The sequence below is a fragment of the Chlorocebus sabaeus genome, chromosome 5 (assembly GCF_047675955.1).
Source record: "Chlorocebus sabaeus isolate Y175 chromosome 5, mChlSab1.0.hap1, whole genome shotgun sequence".
NCBI lineage: Eukaryota > Metazoa > Chordata > Mammalia > Primates > Cercopithecidae > Chlorocebus > Chlorocebus sabaeus.
The window spans coordinates 16,946,753-16,969,517 of NC_132908.1; the positions used below are offsets into that span (position 1 = coordinate 16,946,753).

Genomic DNA, 22,765 nt, shown 5'->3' on the forward strand with positions numbered 1-22,765 from the left:
CGATGCCTTTAAATCTCCTTTTACCCAGATACACAACAGTGAGATGCTCAAAAGTGTGGAACTGCAAAATCCACGCGTCTCAGAATTGTAACGACCAAAAAACACATTGAAACCAGCATAATAAGGTTTTAAAATAGACACAAAGCACTTCTAGGTTTCATCTAGTTCTCAAAGTAGTACCAGACGGGTGTCATGAAAGATAGAAATGGATTGCTCCAGCCTGGGGGACAGAGCAAGATTCTGTCTCAAAAAAAAAAAAAAAAAAAAAGGAATAGATCACTCCACCTAGCTACGTCGTGCAAGGGTCAGAAGGAAGAGAGAGCCCCGGTTATTTTCAGGGATAGAGAGTTATCATAATGGTATGTAGGAAGGAAAGCTGGCATAGGAATATGCACATAAGTGACACTCCTATCTTGGGTTCCAGAACTTTCAATACAACGAGGTGTGTCGAGTTTTTAAATAAAGGGTGATGTTGCCCAGAGATGCTCAGCGGAATGCCTGTTCCTGTCTTTATTTATATCACAAGTTTATGTGGAAAGACATTTACCTTTGAAATCATTGCCTGCACTCTCTCCTCCACATCGTTCTCATTACTCCTCACTCTTTTCTTCCCCTGACTCCAGCAGCAATTCGATTTAACAGCATTTGTTTACTCAAGAAAGGGGCTGCAGAAAAGCAAAGGAAAAGGCTTTACATTTCAAATGCCTCATATTGTGAGTTTCCAGACCTGAGCTTTTGAGCTTCAAAAGCTCACACCTAAAAGGAATTAGGGCATAAATTCTACAAAATATAGAAAAATTGCTCTTGGGTGGAGACAGGTTCCCACCTCCCTGAACTTTTCCCAGACTGAAAGCATTTCTTGTGTCTGGGGAGAAGGAACATCCCAGATGTCTCCTGGAACAAAAGCTCTGATGACTTAGCTCAGGAACAGCCTGGAAGCCAAGCCAGCTCCCATTAACATTGAGCCCCTAACCTCCTTATTAACCAGTTAAGGATGCTAGGGAATAAAAACAGAAGTTGGGATCATTTTTCTTAAAAGACTCATTCCCAAACCTTAGCATGTATCAGAAGACTCGTTAAAACACTGATTGCTAGAGGCCATCCCCAGAGTTTCTAGCTCCATGGGTCTGCAGTGTGGTGCAAGAATCTGCATTTCTAACATGTTCCCAAGTGATACTGATGCTTTTCCTCTAGGGACCCCATGTTGTGACCCCACAACTTTTTTTTTTAATACTTTAAGTTCTAGGGTACATGTGCACAACGTACAGGTTTGTTACATATGTATACATGTGCCATGTTGGTGTGCTGCACCCATTAACTCATCCTTTACATTAGCTATATCTCCTAAGGCTAGCCCTCCCCGCTTCCCCCACCCCACAATAGTCCCCGGTGTGTGATTTTCCCCTTCCTATGTCCAACTGATCTCATTGTTCAATAGGCGAGAATTGAACAATGAACTTTTAACAGAAGTTTAAAAAAAAAAAAAAAAAAAAAGACCGGGCGCCGTAGCTCACGCCTGTAATCCCAGCACTTTGGGAGGCCGAGGCAGGCGGATCACGAGGTCAGGAGATCGAGACCATCCTGGCTAACACGGTGAAACCCTGTCTCTACTAAAAATACGAAAAATTAGCCGGGCGTGGTGGCAGGCACCTGTAGTCCCAGCTACTCAGGAGGTTGAGACAGGAGAATGGCGTGAACCCAGGAAGCAGAGCTTGCAGTGAGCCGAGATCTGGCCACTGCACTCCAGCCTGGGCGACAGAGCGAGACTCCGTCTCAAAACAAAACAAAACAAAACAAAAGACAGGGTTCAGAAAGGTGATGTGACTTAATCAAGGTCACACAACTCAAAAAGGGTGGAGGCAAAAATAAAATCTGAGTCCTCTCAGTGTCCATGCAGTTCTTTCTCCATTCCATCTAACTGCTGAGGTTAGACCTCAGATGTCTGCTGCCAGATAGGGTGGGCTGCATGTGCCCAGGTGGCAGCAGAAACCCTGATCAAACCAGTAGTTAACCCTGAGGCTGTAGTGACCAGCCCTAAGCACATGGGGGAATTATGGATGCCAGGCAGAGCTGTGCTCCATGGGAGGGCAAACTGCTCTTCCAAGGGATAACGGACCCCTGCTGCTCCTGTTATTTGAGTTATGTGTTACAGCTCTCAAGGGATGGATTTGTCTTGGTTTTACTCACTTCTGGAGCACCAGTTTTGCCCACTTAGTGCTTTTAAGCTTTATATATCATTATCACATTCTCTGTTCTCCGATCACAGACAGTTTAACTCTTATTGCTTTAATTTCGCTCCCGGAGTTCTTGTCAGGGGACGACAGGAAAAGTAAATGGTCCTCTGAAAGACAGAGAATGGGGACTGGGACCCTTAGCCTTGGAGAAGGGAACACTGGGAGCAAAGTCCTAGCGAAAGTGAGAGGTGCCCTCCTTTCCCTTCATATCCTTTTCTGCACAAAGTAGCACAGTGAGGCAGAAGAACAAGGGCTTCACAACTCTGATCCCGGCTATCGACTTCTGAGCCGACAACAAGAATAATAATAGTACCATCAGCTAATACTTTATTTTTGAGATGAGGTCTTCCTCTGTTACCCAAACTAGAGTTATCCAGTGGTACAATTGTAGCTCATTGCAGCCTCTAACTCCTGGGTTCAAGCCATCCTCCCACCTCAGCCTCCCAAGTAGCTGGCACTACCAGTGGGAGCCACCATGCTCGGCTACTTTACTTTTTGTAGAGACAGGGTCTTGCTATGTTGCCCAGACTGGCCTCAAATCCCCGGACTCAAACTATCCTCCCACCTCTGCCTCCTGAGTAGCTGAGACGACAGGTGCCTGCCACCATATGCAGCTAATTTTTAAATTTTTTTGTAGAGATGGGGTCTTGCTATGTTCCCCAGACTGGCCTCAAACAATCCTCCTGCCTTGGTCTCCCAAAGTGCTTGGATTATAGGTGTGAGCCACCACACCCAGCTGCTTCTTTCACCCTCCATTCATCTACATTCTCCACCCAAGAGCAATTTTTCTATATTTTGTAGAACTTATGCACTCTCCAAGGTGCACTCTCCAAGCACCTCCCATTCATCATCATACTGAAATTCTCTCAGCAGCTCTCGGAAGTAGATACTGTTGCTTCTCCATTTTACAGTTGAGAAAATTGAAACTCAGAGCCATAAAGAGACTATCCAGCTAACATGTGGCAAAATTGAGGGGACTGGAACCTGAGATTGTTCGTCTTTAACATTCCAGGCTCTTAAGATCTGTGTTGAGCTACCTCCCTTGGGAACACTCTCATCTTTGGTAAAAAATGCTGAATGAAATCCACTTCCACTGTTTCAAGAACTTGGTCCAGCATCTACTATCCCCTGGCTTTCTCCACCAGGTCTATCTTCTGTATCTCAGCACTGAAGAAGACCAGTTCCTCAAATCTACACATGGAGAATTGTACTCAAAGCTTGGAGAGGCCTCAATGTCACTGGTCCCATGGTCTTTACAAGTGGTCCTCAAAACCAAGAGGGTCCTAGAGATGTCTTCAGAGCCACTATGGAGAAGAGGGAAAGGCCAAGTATGAGTAGGGCTCCAACCTGCTCCCCCTGCTTCTCTCTGCTCCCCAAAACACACACAACAACTGCTTCTATGAAAAGGACTCACATTGATTGATTACATGTGCTGAACTTTAACGTAAGATTTTACTTGAAGGATTCAAGAAAATTAAAAGAAAAAAAAGTTGTAAACCTCAGATTGTGTTCAGCCCTCCTAATTTACAGGTGGGAAATAGGTAATTCATGTGTCTCTACAGGTGGGACACTTTGGGGATCTTGGGTGACTTACAGAGGCAGAAACTTAATGTCTGGCTCTGAGACTTTTAGGACACCGCCCCCCCCTCCATTGACCCTTGGCATCTCCTTGGAATAAGTGGCAGAAAATGTTCTGGTCCAAATCTGACTCAAACAACTGTCATAGTTCTGACCCCAGCTATCAACTTGCAAGCTGACAACAAGAATAGAAATAGCACTAAGAGATAACACTTATTTATTTATTTAGAAGCAGGATGTCTCTCTGTTGCCCAGGCTGGAGTATGGTAAATACAGAGTGCTTCAAAAGTCCGATCAAGACTGGGTGCAGTGGCTCACACCTGGAATCCCAGCACTTTGAGTGGCCAAGGTGGTAGGATCATTTGAGCCTAGGAGTTTGAGACCAGCCTGGGCAACACAGTGAGGCCCTATCTTTATGAAATAAAATTATCCAGGTGGGGTGGCCCATGCCTGTAGTCTGAGCTACTCAGGAGGCTGAGGCAGGAGGATTGCTTGAGCCCAGGAGTTCAAGGCCACAGTGAGCCATGTTCATGCTACTGCACTCTAGCCTGGGAAAGACAGCAAAGCAAGACCCTGTCTCAAAAGAAGAAGAGGAAGAGGCAGAGGAAGAGGAGGAAGAAGGAGGAAGAAAGAAGGGAGAAGGGAGGAGAAGGGAGAAGGGAGAAGGGAGGAGAAGGGAGAAGGGAGAAAAGGGAGGACGAGGAGGAGGAGGAGGAGAGGAAGGAGAAGGAGAAGCAGAAGAGGAAGGGGAGGAAGAGGAGGAGGAAGAAGAAGAAGGAGAAGGAGAAGAGGAGAAGGAGAAGAGGAAGAGGAAGAGGAGGAAGAGGAAGAAGAGGAAGAAGAGGAGGAAGAGGAAGAAGAAAGAAGAAAGAAGAAAGAAGAAGAAAGAAAGAAGAAAGAAGAAAGAAGAAAGAAGAAAGAAGAAAGAAGAAAGAAGAAAGAAGAAAGAAGAAAGAAGAAGAAGAAGAAGAAGAAGAAGAAGAAGAAGAAGAAGAAGAAGAAGAAGAGGCAGCAGCAGGAGCAGCGGACGAAGGAGGAGGATTTTTTCCCTTCTCACTCCCCTTTCCACATCCCAAAGCATTACCTCAAATGCTGATGCCACCATGACAAATGAGGGGTGACCAGAGGAGAGTCATATGAGAGTCAACAGCACTGTTACATTTGATTTTTAATTTCTGACGGAGTCTTTCCATTTTCCAGCTAGGCTATGATGAGTCATCTTGGAGGTCCAGACCACACACCAAAAATTCTAAACATACTACCTAATTCCACCTTTCCCAATCTCTAGGGTTGTCAGTGGCAGGGGAAGGGGTGGGGAGAAGGGAGGCAGATGGCACCTTCTGTTTCTGTCTGATTGCCCTTTTCCACTCTATGTGGGGATGGCAGAGCTGCCAATCAAATGATACCACCTCTATTAGCAGGGCAGGTGACATAAGGAAAGCCAATGAGGTTCTTCCATCCTGGTCTTCAAATCTGGAGCACAAATTACATAGGGATGAAAAGTGCTAAGGACTCTGTCACCCTTGACGACATTCCGGAAGGAGAGCCACAAATCCCTCCTGCCAAGATCCCTAGAGTGGCCCTGACTCCTGATGTTGCTGAAGGCTGTATAGTCATCAGCTTCCTGGTGTCCTTCTCACCAATGCCCTTTGGCTATTGTTTAAGTCAGAGTTGATTTCTGCAACTTGTCCTGATACAAGTGAATAAAATTGACCTTTAGCAAACTTGTCTCCAGACAGATCTTGCCCAGCTCCATTAATTGAGTATCAAAGGATGCAGTTATGCACATCTTGATTCATTTAAAGCTATCGGACTTAAGAAAATGTCAGTTATTAACAAAGGAAGCAAATCTTGAGATGTTTCCCATTTCCCTTGGAATTCACCGTTGAGTCTTAATTTCAAGACCTTGCGTATTAGCTATCTATTGTTGCATAATGAACCACCCTGAAACCCAGTGGGTTAAACAGTAAGAATCTGGAGCTGGGTGCAGTGGCTCATGCCTGTAATTCCAGCACTTTGGGAGGCCAAGGTGGGCAGATCACAAGGTCAGGAGTTCAAGACCAGCCTGGCCAACATGGTGAAACCCTGTCTCTATCAAAAATACAAAAATTAGCTGGGCATGGTGGCAGGTGCCTGTAATTCCAGCTACTCAGGAGGCTGAGGCAGGAGAATCGCTTGAAACTGGAAGGCGCAGGTTGCAGTGAGCCAAGATTGTGCCACTGCACTCCAGCCCAGGCAAAAGAGCAAAACTCCGTCTCAAAAATAAAAAATAAATAAAATAAAAAATAAGAAGAATCTGTTATTTTCCAGGAGACTATGGACTACCTGGATGGGTTTTCTTATCTCAGCCAGGATCCGTGGTCCATGGTCCTTGGTCAGTAGATAGTTTTACTCTAGGCTGGGTTCTATCTTGCATTTTTAGCATAGACAGGGTAGGGCAGTTTGCCTGTTGTACACGAGGTGTCTCATCCTCCAGCAGATTAGCCCAGGCTCACAGCACATGGAAGACCAGGTCTCTGAAGGAGACAACAGAACTGTGCAAGGCCTCTGAGGCCTAGACTTGGAGCTACCAATTCTGCAGATTCTGCTGAACAAAGCAAGACACAGGCCAGCCCTGATTCAAAGAGTGAGGAACAGACTCCACGTCTTGATAGCAGGAGCTGCAAAGTGATATTGCAATGGCCAGGGAGGACGTGGAGGAGAATTGGGGCTAATTTTTGCCAGCAATCTACCATACCATGTAAAATGAGTAACATAGATTGATGATATAGTGACCCGGAGATGTTTAGTTACTTATACAAAGTCACACAGTTTTAGAGCCAGGTTTCCTCACCTCAGGGCTACTGACATTTTAGACAGGATCATTCTGTGCTTGGTGGGAGGGGGCTGTCTTGTGCACTGCAGGATGTTTAGCCGCATCCCTGGCCCCTACCCAGGAGATGCTAATATAACCCGCCCCCAATTTATGACAACCAAATATGTCTCCAGACATTACCTAATGTACCCTGGGGTGCAACCTCCTTTACCCCCAGACTGGTCTAGAGCCAGGAATTCTACATTCTCCTCCACCCAATACTGGACTCTTCTTGAGAAAATAATTCTCAACAGAATTCAAACTGAGAAGGGGGTACCATTATCATACAGTTTAGAGACGACAGAGGCAGCTACCTGTCTCTCCTCTCAATCCTTCTTTATTTGCTCTGTATGGTTCTCCATGCATCTGGCCCTAAACTGTCTGAAAAGGTTCCCCCCGACCTCTACGCTTCAGATATGGTACCCCAAGCTGCCCTGTCTCCCTGTCTCCACCACTCACTCACATCGCCAGTCGGATCTAGTTCCCAGTAACAGGAAACATTCACCCTACAAGATATTAGTAGGCCCGTTTTCAATCTCAGTTAACTTTTACAGCAGTTTCTCCCATTTGCCGGGCACTCTGGCTGAATGGGAAAGCATTTGCTGTTTCCTTCACTGAATATTTTTCATCCCGTGTCAATTAGCACGATGAAGGGAATCTAATAATGATGTATGGGCTGTGCTGGTGCGGCCGGCGCCGAGGGCCCTGCAAGGAGGGTGGATTGTTAAGTGCAGCTCAGCCTCAGGCCTGACCTGCCCTGGATGCCCCAGGACCTGAGTTCCCCAGGTTTCAGGACAGTGCCCAATGATTCACTTCTAGATGCAATTTGACGTCCCCCCATCCCAAAAACAAACAAACAAAAAACAACAACAACAAAAGACTAGAAGAACTTTTGTATCCAAACAGGTCAGTGCTAATAGAGGCTGAGAACTCATTCTATCCAACCTCCTATACGTAAGCCAACTTGACCCCAGAAGGGTCAATAGGCTTGTCCAAAGTCAGCCAGTAAATGAAGACCTAATCCAAATGTAAAATTTGTATTTTCTAACTCCCAGTTCACTAATCTTTTTATACTTTGTTTTTTGCTTTCAAAACACATGCTGTGTTTTTTCTTTCTAGCCTCTATTTTCCAAGCCACCTTCTTTTTTTTTTTTTTTCCTTTTTCTTTTTCTTTTTCTTTTTTTTTTTTTTTGATGTAATCTCACTATGTTGTCCAGACTGGAGTGCGGTGGTATGATTTCAGCTCACTGCAGCCTCCACCTCCCGGGTTCAAGCAATTCTCCTGCCTCAGCCTCCCGAGTAGCTGGGATTACAGGCATGCCCCACCACATCTGTCTAATTTTTGTATTTTTAGAAGAGACGGGGTTTCACCATGTTGGCCAGGCCGGTCTCAAATTCCTGGCCTCAAGTGATCCAACCAGCTCGGCCTCCCCAAAGTTCCGGGATTACAGGCGTGAGCTACCATGCCAGGCCCCCAAGCTACCTTATTCTTAATTGAGACTTAACAGGTATTGAGGGCCTTACAGACACAGAACTCTGGGTTATGGGACTCAGTCTCTTCCTGCAGGGATCTCACGGTCTAATTTGGGGACGGGGGAGGAGGAGAAAACAGGTGTAAACATAACTAACACACACATTAGAACTTGTTCAGTGCAACAGCAACTACAGATTCACTCCATGTCACAGTGTGGGCATGACTTTTGCCCTCTGCAGGTGTCACTGAAGACAAAATCAATTCATCTTCAGCCCTAGGCCAGAAGGACGGTACGAACCAGGCCCAGGATTGGGACCTTGAGTGTTAATTTCTGCAGCCTGCCCTGGGGACAGGAAATTCTGATAAATTCAGAAGCAGCGCCATCTGGTGGTCCTATAGGAGAGCAAGCGCGCATCCCAGGAGGAAATTTTCCCAGAGCCTCCGCGATTGGTTTCTGGCTAAAAAGTGAGTTGGCTGCATAGAACGACCCTATTCATGTAACATGGAAATACTAGATAGGGTTGCAGAGAAATGTATAATGTTATTTCAAGGAGAAGGTTCAGCAACATGTTAAAAGAGGTATTTCTAAGTGATTTATTTCAACTGATAAAGTACTTTGTACTTTGTACTGCTTTGTATCATTTCATTTTTTAAAGCAATGAACATACATCTTTTTAACCACTGAAAACAATAAAAAAATTATATTCATTTTGGAAGGGAAGAAATAAATGGACAGATCCTAAGGGTGTCTCAATCCAGAATTATTAGGCTATTCTTTTGTGTTGGCTAACTTTTACACAGTAATAAAAGCAGGTCAAAATGAAACTTAAAGAGCAGCCTTGAAGAGGATAAACAAGACAGAGATATCACACAAGGACAAGAATAATAGCCAGATTGGTAAAAATAAAAAAACACCTCATTGATGGATACCCCATTTACCTTGATGTGATTATTACACATTACATGCCTGTATCAAAATATTTCATGTACCCCATATATGTATATACCTAATATGTACCTCCAAAAATTAAAAAATAAAAATAAACGCCTTAGGAAATGCCAATTAATTTACAAAGTACTTTAATGATCCTGTAACTTGTAAGACACACCCATGGCGTGGAGCGATGCCCACAAATCCTGTTCTCATCTCTGTTGGAGCTGGGCTTAAGCTATATCATCTATGGCAATAATAAGAAGACTAAAATTGATTGAATAGTTTCAATGTCAGGCACTGTGCCAAGAGCACTATATGCGTTATCCCATTTCATCTTCACAACAACCCCGTGGAGTCAGTAATATTATGATCCATTAATAGATGGTGTTACCGAAACTCAGACAGCTGACATCTCACCCATTAACTCATAAGACCCATGAGACCAAACACAATATCACATTTGGCTGTAGATCCCCAGTACCCATATGGTGATGCCTGGGTGGATGAATGGATACATACATGGTGTGTTAGGAAAGGCACAAAACCACGAGGGAAAAAAAAAGAAATTTCTGTTGAAATGAGCCTTTATTAAGCACCTACGATGTACCACACAGGCTAGTAGGTGCAGAGTTAAAAGATGTGTAAGGACAAGTCCCATGGTGTTGCATTCATTGAGACAGAGACCCTAGACAAAGGTCACTTTTATGCCGGGGATCTGAATTCTATTATTATTATTATCATTATATCATTAGCATCACAATAGAAAATGGAAGAAATGCTCATTTGGCATAATTGGAAGAGTTTATTACTAATTTCAAAGCTGGAAAGGTAAAGTTTGGTGATGCTCAAACATGAGCGTGCTTCAGAATCACCTAGACCTAGAGATCTGCTCAAAATGCAGATTGCAGAATCAACCCAAATGTCTATCAATGATAGACTGTATCTAGAAATTGTGGTACCTATACACCATGGAATACTATGCAGCCATAAAAAGGAACGAGATTATATCATTTGTAGGGACATGGATGGAGCTGGAAACCATTATCCTCAGCAAGCTAATGCAGGGACAGAAAACCAAACACCATATGTTCTCATTTAGAAGTGGGAGCTGGACAATGAGAACACATGAACACAGGGAGGGGAACAACACACACTGGGGCCTGTCAGGGGTGGGGTACAGGGAGGGAGAGCATTAGGAAAAATAGTGAATGCATGCTGAGCTTGATACCTAGGTGATGTGTTGACACACGCAGCAAACCACCATGGTACGTGTATACCAACGTAACGAACCTGCACATCCTACACATGTACCCCAGAACTTAAAATAAAAATAAAAAACAGATGCAGACTGCTGGGCCCCACCCCTAATTTCAAGCTCAGAAAGCCTGGGAGATGGCCTCAAATCTGCAATTTTAATGTGTTTCCAGGTGATGCCCATCTCCTACAAGGGAACCGTGGCAAGGGTGAGAGCAGTCACCCGAGGCCAGCAGCAGTGGAGGAGCTGCCATTGCCTCCAAACCTGCAGGGACAAGGACAGAGAATGATTGTCAAGACCTGGAAAGAGGGAGTCATGTAGGTAGAGAAGGCCACTAGAAAGGAGCAGGCTTTTGGTGGAGGAACACAATCCGGCTGAGGCCACCTTTAGGGGATGAACACTGCAGCCTCCCACTCCTGCCTCGCTCCTCCCTCCTCTCTCCTTTCTCATCCTGATTGGTCAAACCCAGCCAGAGTTGATGGTGTTCCAATGACTCGATCTCCCATGGAAGGAACAAGATGGAGGTGGGTGAAGAGCACATCTAGGAGATGGATGGAAGATAATTGGCCCACATGTGTTGAATTTAAAGTATCAGTAGGGGTTAGGCACAGTACTCACACCTGTAATCCCAGCACTTTGGAGTGGGGGTCCCCCTTTGGGGGGCCGAGGCACGATGATTGCTTGAGGCCAGAAGTTGCAGACCAGCCTGGGCAACACAGTGAGAACTCTTCTCTAATTTAAAAATTAGCTGGGCATGGTGCTAATTTTTCCAAGCACTAATAGTATGCTTGTAGTTCCAGTTCCTTGGGACGCGGAGGCAGGAGGATTACTTGAGCCCAGGACTTCGAGGCTGCAGTGAGCTATGACCACACCACTGGACTCCAGCCTGAGTGACAGAGTGAGACCTCATCTCAAAAAAATAAATAGTCAGTGACAGGCGAGGTGGCTCATGCCTGTAAGCCCAGCAGTTTGGGAGGCCAAGGTGGGCATATTACCTGAGGTCAGGAGTTCAGGGCTAGCCTGGCCAACATACCAAAACCCCATCTCTACTAAAAATACCAAAATTAGCCAGGCATGGTGGTGGGCTCCTGTAATCCCAGCTACTTAGGAGGCTGAGGCAGGAGAATTGCTTGAGCCTATGAGGTGGAGGTTTCACTGAGCCGCGGTCATGCCACCGCACTCCAGCCTCGGTGACAGTGAGACTTCATCTCAACAACGACAAAAATTTAAAACAAATAACTAAATAAATAATCCATGGGATACTCAAGAGGAGATGCTGAACAGGAAGCAGCATAAGCTGGAGCTCAGAGAAGATATCCTGGTGACTAAGAATGCAGCCTGTCAGGTATGCACTACTGGGGACCGGCCAAGATGCCCAAAGATTCAGTGGTGGATGCAAGGAGAGAAGAGAGATTCCAAGTCTTGCTCACAGTTTTGAGAAGCCTGGCCAAAGAGGCACTTTGTAGAGGGCAGGACGAGCAGGGAGAATAATTGAGATGACGATGAGGTTCAGGGAAGAAACTGGGAGGACGGGATAGAAAGATAACTTGATACAGCTCAACCACCACCCCCAACTAAAAAAAAAAAGGTCAAGAAGAAGCAGGAAACTGCTAAGTCAACATCAAATGCCAATATCAAATGTGGCTCAACACAGGCAGCCGCTCCAGGGAAGTTCCATCCACATGCTCAGGCAGCCTGACTCACCCACTCGACAGACAACTCCCTCTGGAATTGAGACACCCTCTTTTGGTGCCTTTGATTTCACGATTCCCCCTCCCACTCCCGTTCAGTTCCACAAAGCTTCATCCAGAATCTGTTTGCCAACTGCCAATTGTGAATTGCAGTACAGCATGACGTTTTTAAATCTGGGAGAATTTGGAGAACTTTATGAGAATGCCTCAGAAAATTGGGATCACCAAGGAGGTCCTCCCCCTCTTCAATATTAGTTTTTCATAAGCCTTCTTGTGCCTCAAATTTCACCATTAAAGATTCATTCCTTTGGCTTAAGGCTTTAATCCTCTATTAAATGTAAATCTCACTGACAAGCCGATAGTGTTTGGGGAATGAGGTCATACATTAAGCCTTATCTATCACTGACACCTCAATGAGAGCAAGTTGACAGTCTTTTCAAGAGCCAGGTTTAATAGAGGAGAAGGGAGATAAATGTAAAGGTGTGGAGAAACTTAGCAGCAAAGGGAGAGACACTCAAGGGGATAAGATTGGAAACCAATGTTTATTGAGGCATTATGCTAATAAGAAAAAGAAAAATAGCTACCTTTTACTGACTGCTTAAATGTGTCAGGTGCCATGCTGTGTTTTTTACATATGGGGTCATCATTTACTGAGATATCTGTTTGTGTTTGTTCTTGTTGCTGAAGGATGCTCAAAAGATCAAGAGGAATTTTCCCTACCTCATCTGAAAAACAAGTAAACAACTCTGAGACTGTTCTTCTTTATATCCCATTGGTTAGGGTGCTCTTAGGCAATAAAATATCCAAAGAAAAGTGGCTTAAACAGTGAGGAAAATGTCTCATCTCATCTCCCATCAGAAGGAGTCTGGAGGGAGGAGGGTCCTGGGTAAGTGATGTCATTAAGGACTTGGGTTCTCTTGGGTTTGGTCATGCTCAGCAGGTAACCTTGGTCCTTGAGCTTCTCCCCTTGATGCTCAATTGTCATGACATTGGGCCAAACAAGAGGGGTTTTCCCCACTCTGTGTCTCTTCTTATAAACAAAGACTCAGTCTCCTACCAACTCACCACTCTGATATCTTTTAGGATATGACCGTCATGTGCTTGGTCCAAGATGGCAGCAGCTGCATAGGAGACAGCAAGATGGAAGAAGAGAGGAACATCAAAGGGCAGGTATGTCCCTTAAAGAAGGCTCCCAGAAGCTGCCACCCACACTTTCTACCTAAATCCCTTTGTCCAGAACTCAACCACCTGGCTGTCCTTAGCTATGAGGCAGGCTGCTAAATGTCAGCCTTATTCTAGGCATTTCCTGTGTAGCTAAACATTCTGTTGGTATGAGTGAAAAAGAAACTGGCTAAGGAGGACAACTAGAATCATTATTAACTCAATAGAAACTATGAGACATCCAGAACATAAGACTCATCCCAGCTTTGTTTACGAAACATAAGCTCATTCATGGGGAAGGAAAATAGACCGGGGAGACAGTTGGGGTTTGGGGTGCCTGGAGGCAGGTAAAGTCTTGGCCTCCCATAACAGAGAAGAGTTTGGAGGTTTGGGGTTTTCACAGGTGGTTAGAATTGGGCTGTCTTTGAACACAGATCTCTGAGGGATACCAGGGTGGTTGGATACAGTGCCAAGACTTAGATAGCACTGGCAAAATTCCATGTGGACAAACTTCTGGCTAGAAGAAAATACAATGGTCTTGAGGAACAGCCCTGGGTCTGTCGAGAGAACAAAGGCTGGGAAAGCAAGGAGGACAAACTCAGGAGCATCATGGAGCAGAAAGAGCAACAGGAACTCTGGTGACTCCAAGGGCTGAGGTCCAGGCCCCTCCCTCTTTTTTTTTTTTTTTTTTGAGACATAGTCTTGCTCTGTCACCCAGACTGGAGTCTAGTGGTGCAATCTCAGCTCACTGCAGCCTCCACCTCCGGGGTTCAAGCAATTCTCATGCCTCAGCCTCCCAAGCAGTTGTGACTACAAGCATGCGTCACCACACCCAGCTAATTTTTGTATTTTTGGTAGAGATGGGGTTTCACCATGTTGGCCAGCCTGGTCTCAAACTCCTGATGACCTCAAGTGATCCACTCACCTTGGCTTCCCAAAGTGCTAGGATTATAGGCATGAGCCATGGTGCCCGGCCCCTTCCCTAATTTTTAAATCCCAATATAAGGGATTTAGAAGACCATGTATATCTTTGGGGACTGGTAGGGAATGCTCCTAAACAAATTTGTGATTTATTTTCTCAGCACTCTAGTTCTTGAGAGCCTACAGTCAGATTTACTCTGATTTCAAACAAGTAAAGTAGATGACTATGGTGGCTCACGCCTGTAATCCCAGCACTTTGGGAAGCCGAAGTTGGAGGATCCCTTGAGATCAGGAGTTTGAGACGAGCCTGATCAACAAAGCGAGACCTTGTCTCTACTAAAATTAAAACATTAGCTGGGCATGGTGGTGTGCACCTATAGTCCTAGCTACTTGGGAGGCTAAAGTGGGAGGATTGCTTGAGCCCAAGAGTTTGGGGCTGTAGTGAGCTAGGATCACACCACTACACTCCAGCCTGGGTGTCCCTAAAAAGTATGTACGTAAAAATATATAATTAAATAAATAAATAAAATGAGTGAAGTATTTAGGCCTTTTTTGCCTCAGGACGCTGTGAAGAAATTCACAGCCACTCATTTCCATTATGATTGCAGTCATGGCAGTCCTGTCAGGCTGGTGTTATTTTTCCGCACATTAAAGATGAGGAAGCTGAGATTCCAAGAAGTTAAATTACTTGTACCGGGCTTGGCTGGGCAGGGAGAGTCGAATCTCTACTCCAAAGCCAATCCTATCACTCTGGTATACATTGAGAGAAAAGGAAGAGTAAACTCGCACAGAGGAAACTCACCAACTCCACAATACTGCCCACAGCCGGTCAGATCCTGTCTACATGGAGGCATGCATGGAGTGGAGACACCATCTTAGACATACTTGCATGTTCTCATCTACAAGTGGGAGCTAAACGCTGGATACTCATGGACATAAAGGTGGAAATAATAGACACTGGGGACTACTAGAGGGGAAGGGGAGAAGGGCAAGGGTTGAAAAACTAACTACTGGGTACTATGCTCAGTACCTGGGTTACTGGATCATTCATATTGCACCCAGCATCAGGCAATATATCCACGTAGTAAACCTGCATGTGTATCGCCTGAATCTAAAATAAAAGTTGAGATTATAAAAGCAAAAAAGATCAGCAAGTCAGGCCCCAACCAGTCCTGGACCCATCAAGGTGTAGTATTATTAGTGCCAAGAGTTGCAGTACAGAGCTCATCTTTATATATATAGTCCTTCTAAAGGCCCTTTCTCCATAGAGAAAGGTGCCCCACAGGCAGGAACATGAACCTGTTGAACCCCACTCAACACTTGGCAAGAGGTAAACACTCTGGGAAAGACAGCTTGGGAATAACCATTCTCTTTTCCAACCCAAGGCTATCAAATTGGCTATCTGGGCATATTCCAAAGGTGTGATTATGAAGGGATCGTTGAAATGTGCCTGGATAAGGATACATTCACTTTTGATTCTATAGCAGAAAGGGTTCCCTTGTTCTGAACAATCTAACGCCTTGGAAATGACAGTAATGAGACTTAAGCTGCCAGATTGCTTATGTAACCTGTGTATTCACATAGCAAAAACAGCAATGTTATGTAAATCAGTCAAGTGGCACCACAGAAGGCATATGACACATCCATGTGATTTTCCCAAATCAATGGATTTTACACTGTTGCATGAAAGTACAGACAGTCTATCTTCCCAGTCTCTGAACCCAAGTGCCAGATTCCACCCTACCCTAGGGTGAGGCAGGGGATGCTCCACATTTTTTAAACTTTCCAAACCTTTCCCTGTGACGAGTTTCCAAATATGCAATCTTTGCCTGTCTCAGCATTCCTGGTGCCTCCCAAGCCCAGAAGCCAACAGCCAGATTTTCATTGTGTTAGAATTTTCAGACTCCTGGTCCTTGGAAGAGGTGAGAAACAAACATTGACTAAAATGACAAGTGTGAATAATGTCATGTGTTGGCCTAAAGCAAAATGTACAGTCCATCTCTGACAAGTGTTAAGAATCCCTGGATGAGGATTTGTGTGCTAACCTCGCTCTTGGCTTCATTTTGTCTTTCCAGCTTTCAAGTACAGCCTGCTTCACTTTCCCCATTTACTTCTATTTATTATGGCACGATCAGTATTCGTATAAGCCAACTTCAGTTCTTTCTAGAATACAGTGGCATGCAAATAAACTCTATAGCTGCTTTCTATTGGTGGTGCCACCATACACTCAGATACCTAAACTAGAAAGATAGAAGTCATCCATCTCCCTTTCATCACCCCAATTCTATCACCCAATATTATTATTCTCATACCTAGATATTTATCAGACCCACCCCCAATTCTCCATCCCTGCTGCTACTGAATGAAAAAGCATTTTTTTTTTTTTTTTTTTTTTTTTTTGAGATGGAGTCTCACACTGTCACCTGGGCTGGAGTGCAGTGGTGTGATTTTAGCTCACTGCAACCTCCACCTCCTGGGTTCAAGCGATTCTCCTGCCTCAGCCTCCCAAATAAATGGGATTACAAGTGCCCACCAACACGCCCAGCTAATTTTTTTTTTTTTTTTTTTTTTTTTTTTTTTGTATTTTTAGTAGAGATGGAGTTTCACTATGTTGGCCAGGCTGGTCTCAAACTCCTGACCTTGTGATCCGCCCGCCTCGACCTCCCCAAGTGCTAGGATTACAAGCGTGAGCCACCACACCCAGTCAAAAACACATTTTAATGGTTCTCCATCTCCTGTCTTGCCCTCCTTCAATCCATCTTCAGTTTTGCTGTCTGTGTGACCCACCCAAATTTCAGATCAATCACATCCTTCTCTGCTTTGAATTCCCCTGTGACCCCTTCTCCCCCACAGCAATGCTTTTACAGTCTTCTAGTAAGCCATGATGGGCAGCACAAGTAATACGTGACCAAAAGCAACCAAAATACCGATGTTTGTGAGCGGTTTTGCTTTGCACGTATACATTTGAAGAGGCTGAAGTGGAATGGGACAGGCATTGTTTGTGTAAGTGATCCCCCCTTCCAAAGTGCATTAGGGCTGCCAAAACAAAATATCGCAGACTATGTGACTCGAATAACAGAAATTAATTTTCTTGCAGTTGCAGAAGCCAGACATCTGAGATCAACATAGCAGTAGGGCTGCTTTCTTCTGAGGTCTCTTTCCTTCATTTGGAGATGACCATCTTCTGGTATCATCATGTCATCTTCCAATGTGTCTGTGTCCAAATATCCTCTTCTTATAACATGACACCAGTCATGTTGGATTAGGGCTCACCCCAGTGATCTCTTTTTAACTTAACTATCTCTGGAAAAACCCTATCTCCAAATACTGTCACATTCTGAAATTCTGGTAAGTACGACTTCAACACATAAAATTTTGGGGGGCACAGGGACACAATTCATTCCATAACACAGACAGTATCTTATGATTTAAAAAGCAAATCCTGCAAGGCATGCTGGCATAGCCTGTAGCCCAAGATACTTGGGAGGCTAAGGTAGCAGGGTCACTTAAGCCCTGGAATTCAAGTCCAGTTGGGGCAACAATAGTGATAGTGAGACCCTGACTCTAAAAACAAAAAAAAAAAGAAAAGAAAATGCAATTCTTGCCCACCCACTCATAGTCCCTCAGAAATAATAATGATTCCTGTTGGCTGGAGACAGGCTCCGATCGTCTTATGTAATAAAAGAATGCAGGCCGGGTGTGGTGGCTCGCACCCGTAGTCCCAGCACTTTTGGAGGCCAAGGTTAGGAGGATCACTTGAGCCCAGGAGTTCAAGACCAGCCTGGGCAACATAATGGGACCCTCATCTCTACAAAAAATTTAAAATTAGCTGAGTGTGGTGCTGCACTCCTATAGTCTCAGATACTCAAGAGGCTGAGGTGGGGAGATTGCTTGAGTCCAGAAATTTGAGGCTGCAGTGAGCCATGATAGTGCCACTGCACTTCAGCCTGGGTGACAGAGTGAGACCCTAATCCAAAGTAAATAAGTAAATAAAATAAAAATAAATAAAACGATACAGAGTAGAGGAAGAGATAGGAGAGCTTCACAGGGCTGTGCAGAGGGAGGAATGCCCTGGAGAAATAAAAGAATGGTGAGAGGATGGGAAATAAAAGAGGAACTTCATGAAGTTGCTGTGAACTTAGGTTTTTTGTCTCCTTCATTGTCTTTGAGAAACGTGAACAAAGTACTTTTGCTTCCCATTTGGGTGTTATGTTTTTAAAAACTCAGCAAGGCAAGTAGAGAGCATATAATTAAAATAACTCTTGAATCCCTTCCAGTGCCCATTAAATATAATACAGTCATCCCTTGGTACCCATGGGGGATTGGTTTCAGGACTCTCCATGGATACCAAAACTGGTGGATGCTCAAGTTCCCGATATAAAAGAGTATAGTATTTGCATACAACCTACACACATCCGCCCATATACTTTAAGTCATCTCTGATTACTTATAATACCTAATACAATGTCACTGCTATGAAATACTTGTTATGTTGCATTGCTTAGGAAATGACAAGAAACAAAGTCTGTACATGTTCAGTACACAGTTTCTTTCCATACAGTTTCAATCCACAGTTGGTTGAATCCATGGATGTGGAACCCACAGACACGGAGGGTCAACTCTGTATGCTGGGTTTTTCATATGGCCAACCAGGCCAGTCTGTCTCCCAGCGAAAGATGATCACTCACTGGTTCTTTGGTGAACCGTTTATCTTGTGTTTAGTGTCCAGGTTGTATGAAAAACACATATTTCTAAACACTAGACTCCCATTTGGCTCAGAGAGATGCTCAGGTTATGAAAGCCACATGGGAGACAAAGGCTGATGATGGGGCTTGAACATCAGTCCTCCTGTTTCATGTTCTCTTATGCCATGAGGAGAGGACAGAATTGGCTGGGCCAGTTACACTGTCCCCATTTTCTCCCTTGCATGTCCCATCTCCTGCTTTTTTGCATTCTTTAATCAGCATAAAGAATTGAATTAGGGCTGGGCGCAGTGGCTCACTCCTGTAATCCCAACACTTTGGGAGGCCAAGGCAGGTGGATCACCTGAGGTCAGGAGTTTGAGATCAGCCTGGCTAACATGGCAAAACCTCGTCTCTACTAAAAATACAAAAGTTAGTCAGGCATGGTGGTGCACACCTGTAGTCCCAGCTAACTGGGAGGCAGAGGCAGTAGAATCACTTGAACCTGGGAGGCGGAGGTTGCAGTGAGCTGAGATTGCACCACTGCACTCCAGCTTGGGTGACAGAGCGAGATGCCGTCTCAAAAAAAAAAAATTGAATTAAGTTAAACCAAAATGCATAAATGATTCAACTCTACAGTAAAAATTTGAGCTACTTAAACATTATATCTATTGGTAGATTGCATTTCTTTTACCTCAACTCCTCTCCAAGCTCCAGCGCTGATAGATCCAGGCTTTATAAGGACCATGGAAACCTCATCTCTTTCACACTCACTGGATAGAAAAAACAGGCTGTCGGTACAGCCAATGAGCTGATGATCATGCAGAAGCCTAGGCACACCCAAGAGAAGTTATTACAGGGTGAAATGCTATCTGTGGGTGTCTGGCCATGGGAAAAACAAGTGAATCTATGGGATAAATTACAAGTCTTTTAGAGAACAAACAGGTTTCACCAGGTTCTGTCTACCTCTTCAACCACTAACTCATGACATAATTTCTGCTCTGGAAACACCACCTATCATGGCACACATACATACACATTTTTATTTCACATCTCCATTTGTTTGATCACATAGTCTGGCCACCTTGTCTAACACCAGTTCATATTAATGTTTTTACCAAGGTATATCTCCTCCAAGAACCCTTCCTCTATGAGTTAGATTGGGAGGATTTCTTTTATCATGGTACTTACTACATTGTATTATAAATATCTGCTTATAGGTGGGACCTGCTTTGATGTGGGAGTTACTTGAGCCCAGGGGCTCCTTTTTTTTTTTTTTTTTTTTTTTTGACAGAGACTCGTTCTGTCACCTAGGCTGGAGTACAGCCATGCGATCTCAGCTCACTGCAACCTCCGCCTCCCGCGTTCAAGCGATTCTCCTGCCTCAGTCTCCTGAGTAGCTGGGATTACAAGTGCGCGCCACCACGCCCAGCTCTTTTTTGTATTTTTAGTAGAGACGGGCTTTCACCATGTTGGTCAGACTGGTCTCGAACTCCCAACCTCGTGATCCACCCGCCTCGGCCTCCCAAAGTGCTGGGATTACAGGCGTGAGCCACCGCACCTGGCCAGGGCTGCATTTTATTAATTCATTTTAGTATCCCTAACGCAGAATCCAGTGTGTGGAAAATGTGGGAATCTAGCCAACTGCCCAAACTTCCTTCCTCTGGGATTTTAACCAGTTGTTCCCAGACATAAAGATCACATGAAAATCTAAGTAAAGTGTCATCTTTATCCCTAGTTGGGCAGGGGCCATTAACTAACAATGCAAAGTTTCTGATTAACTGCATTGACATGTGTGACTTAGGCTTAGAGTCAAGCCTGGGCTTCCTACCTCCTCCCCATCCAAACCTTAAAAGTCAGGCTGAAGGAGGTGCTGAGAGAAAGAAGTTTTGTTACCATGATTATCAGCAGAAAGAGCTGATGCCAATAAATGATGAAACCAGCCAATGTTTGACTTTTTCTAGAAAGACCATGAGTTGTTTTTTCTTATGACAAAACCCGTAATGATTACAAAATGTACTGCAGAGAAACAGGCCTCAGCAAAAATGAAGTGCAGTCATTTCCTGAGGCTCTTGGACAAAATTGCAGGGGGTAGTCAAAGTAAAGCTTTGATGTTCCACCAAATGTATTTCTAGCAAATACAAATAAATTCTGTGGCTACTGGAGGTCACTGTGTCAGCTGTCCCGCTTCATTCCACCTAAAGACACAGCTAAGGAAACCATAAAGGGATGGAGTGATAGAATGAGGATCCTACCATCTGCCTAAGGGCTTACATGTGACTTCGGAAATGCATAAAGAGGAAGGCAAGGGCCAAGCACAGTGACTCATGCCTGTAATCCCAGCACTTTGGGAGGCTGAGATGGGAGGATCACTTGAGGTCAGGAGTTCAAGACCAGCCTGGCCAACATGGTGAAACCTCGTCTCTACCCAAAATACAAAAATTATCCAGGTGTGGTGGTGCACACCTGTAATCTCAGGTACTCAGGAGGCTGAGACAGGAGAATCAGTTTACTGATTCTCCAGGAAATGGAGGTTGCAGTTAGCTGAGATCGTGCCACTGCACTCCAGCCTGGGTGACCGAGCGAGACTCCATCTCAAAAAAAAAAAAAGAGGAAGGCAAGGTGATGTCATGGAGTGAATTCACTAGAAAAATATAAAAACATCTATTAAAAATGTTTTAAGTTACACCAAAAGCAACGGCAACAAAAGCCAAAACTGACAAATGGGATCTACTTAAACTAAAAAGCTTCTGCACAGCAAAAGAAACTGCCATCAGAGTGAACAGAATGGGAGAAAATTTTTGCAATCTGTCCATCTGACAAACAGCTAATATCCAGAATCTACAAAGAACTCAAACAAATTCACAAGAAAAAATCGAACAACCCTATCAAAGAGTGGGCAAAGGATATGAACAGACACTTTTCAAAAGAAGACATTCGTGTAGCCAACAGACGTATGAAAAAATGCTCATCATCACTGGTCATCAGAGAAATGCAAATCAAAGCCACAATGAGACACCATCTCACACCAGTTAGAATGGCCAACATTAAAAAGTCAGGAAATAAGAGATGCTGGAGAGGATGTGGAGAAATAGGAACACTTTTACACTGTTGGTGGGACTGTAAACTAGTTCAACCATTGTGGAAGACAGTGTGGTAATTCCTCAAGGATCTAGAACTAGAAATACCATTTGACCCAGCCATCCTATTACTGGGTATATACCCAAAGGATTATAAATCATTCTACTATAAAGACACATGCACATATATGTTTATTGCAGCACTGTTCACAATAGGAAAGACTTGGAACCAACCCAAATGCCCATCAATGACAGACTGGATAAAGAAAATGTGGCACATATACACCATGGAATACTATGCAGCCATAAAAAAGGATGAGTTCATGTCCTTTGTAGGGACATGGATAAAGCTGGTAACCATCATTCTGAGCAAACTATCGCAAGGACAGAAAACCAAACACCACATGTTCTCACTCATAGGTGGGAATTGAACAATGAGATCACTTGGACACAGAGTGGGGAACATCACACACCGGGGCCTGTCATGGGGTGGGAGGTGGGGGAGGGATAGTATTAGGAGATATACCTAATGTAAATGACGAATTAATGGGTGCAGCAAACCAACATGGCACATGTATACATATGTAACAAACCTGCACATTGTTCACATGTACACCTAGAACTTAAAGTATAATAATTATAAATAAATAAACAAATGTTTTAAGTTAAGCCCTATCCACAGCTATAAGGATACTTTTCTGAGAAAAAGAAATACGAAAGACTCTTCCATATAAGAAAAGATGTTAGCTTACTCGCAAAGGAGAAATGCCACTTAAAACCATAATGAGGCCATTTCTGCCTTATAAGAGTGCCAAGAATTATAAAGTTTGATCATACCCTGTGTAGGGGGACAAAGCTCTTTTTAAACAAATTTATTTATTTTTTATTATACTTTAAGTTC

The 22,765-nt window shown here is 44.2% G+C and overlaps 1 long non-coding RNA gene across 1 annotated transcript in view; it reads right to left on the minus strand.

The window, feature by feature from the left end:
* LOC103228968 (uncharacterized) overlaps positions 1 to 22,765 on the minus strand; it is a 138,048-nt gene that overhangs the window by 105,858 nt on the left and 9,425 nt on the right. The window lies entirely within an intron of this gene.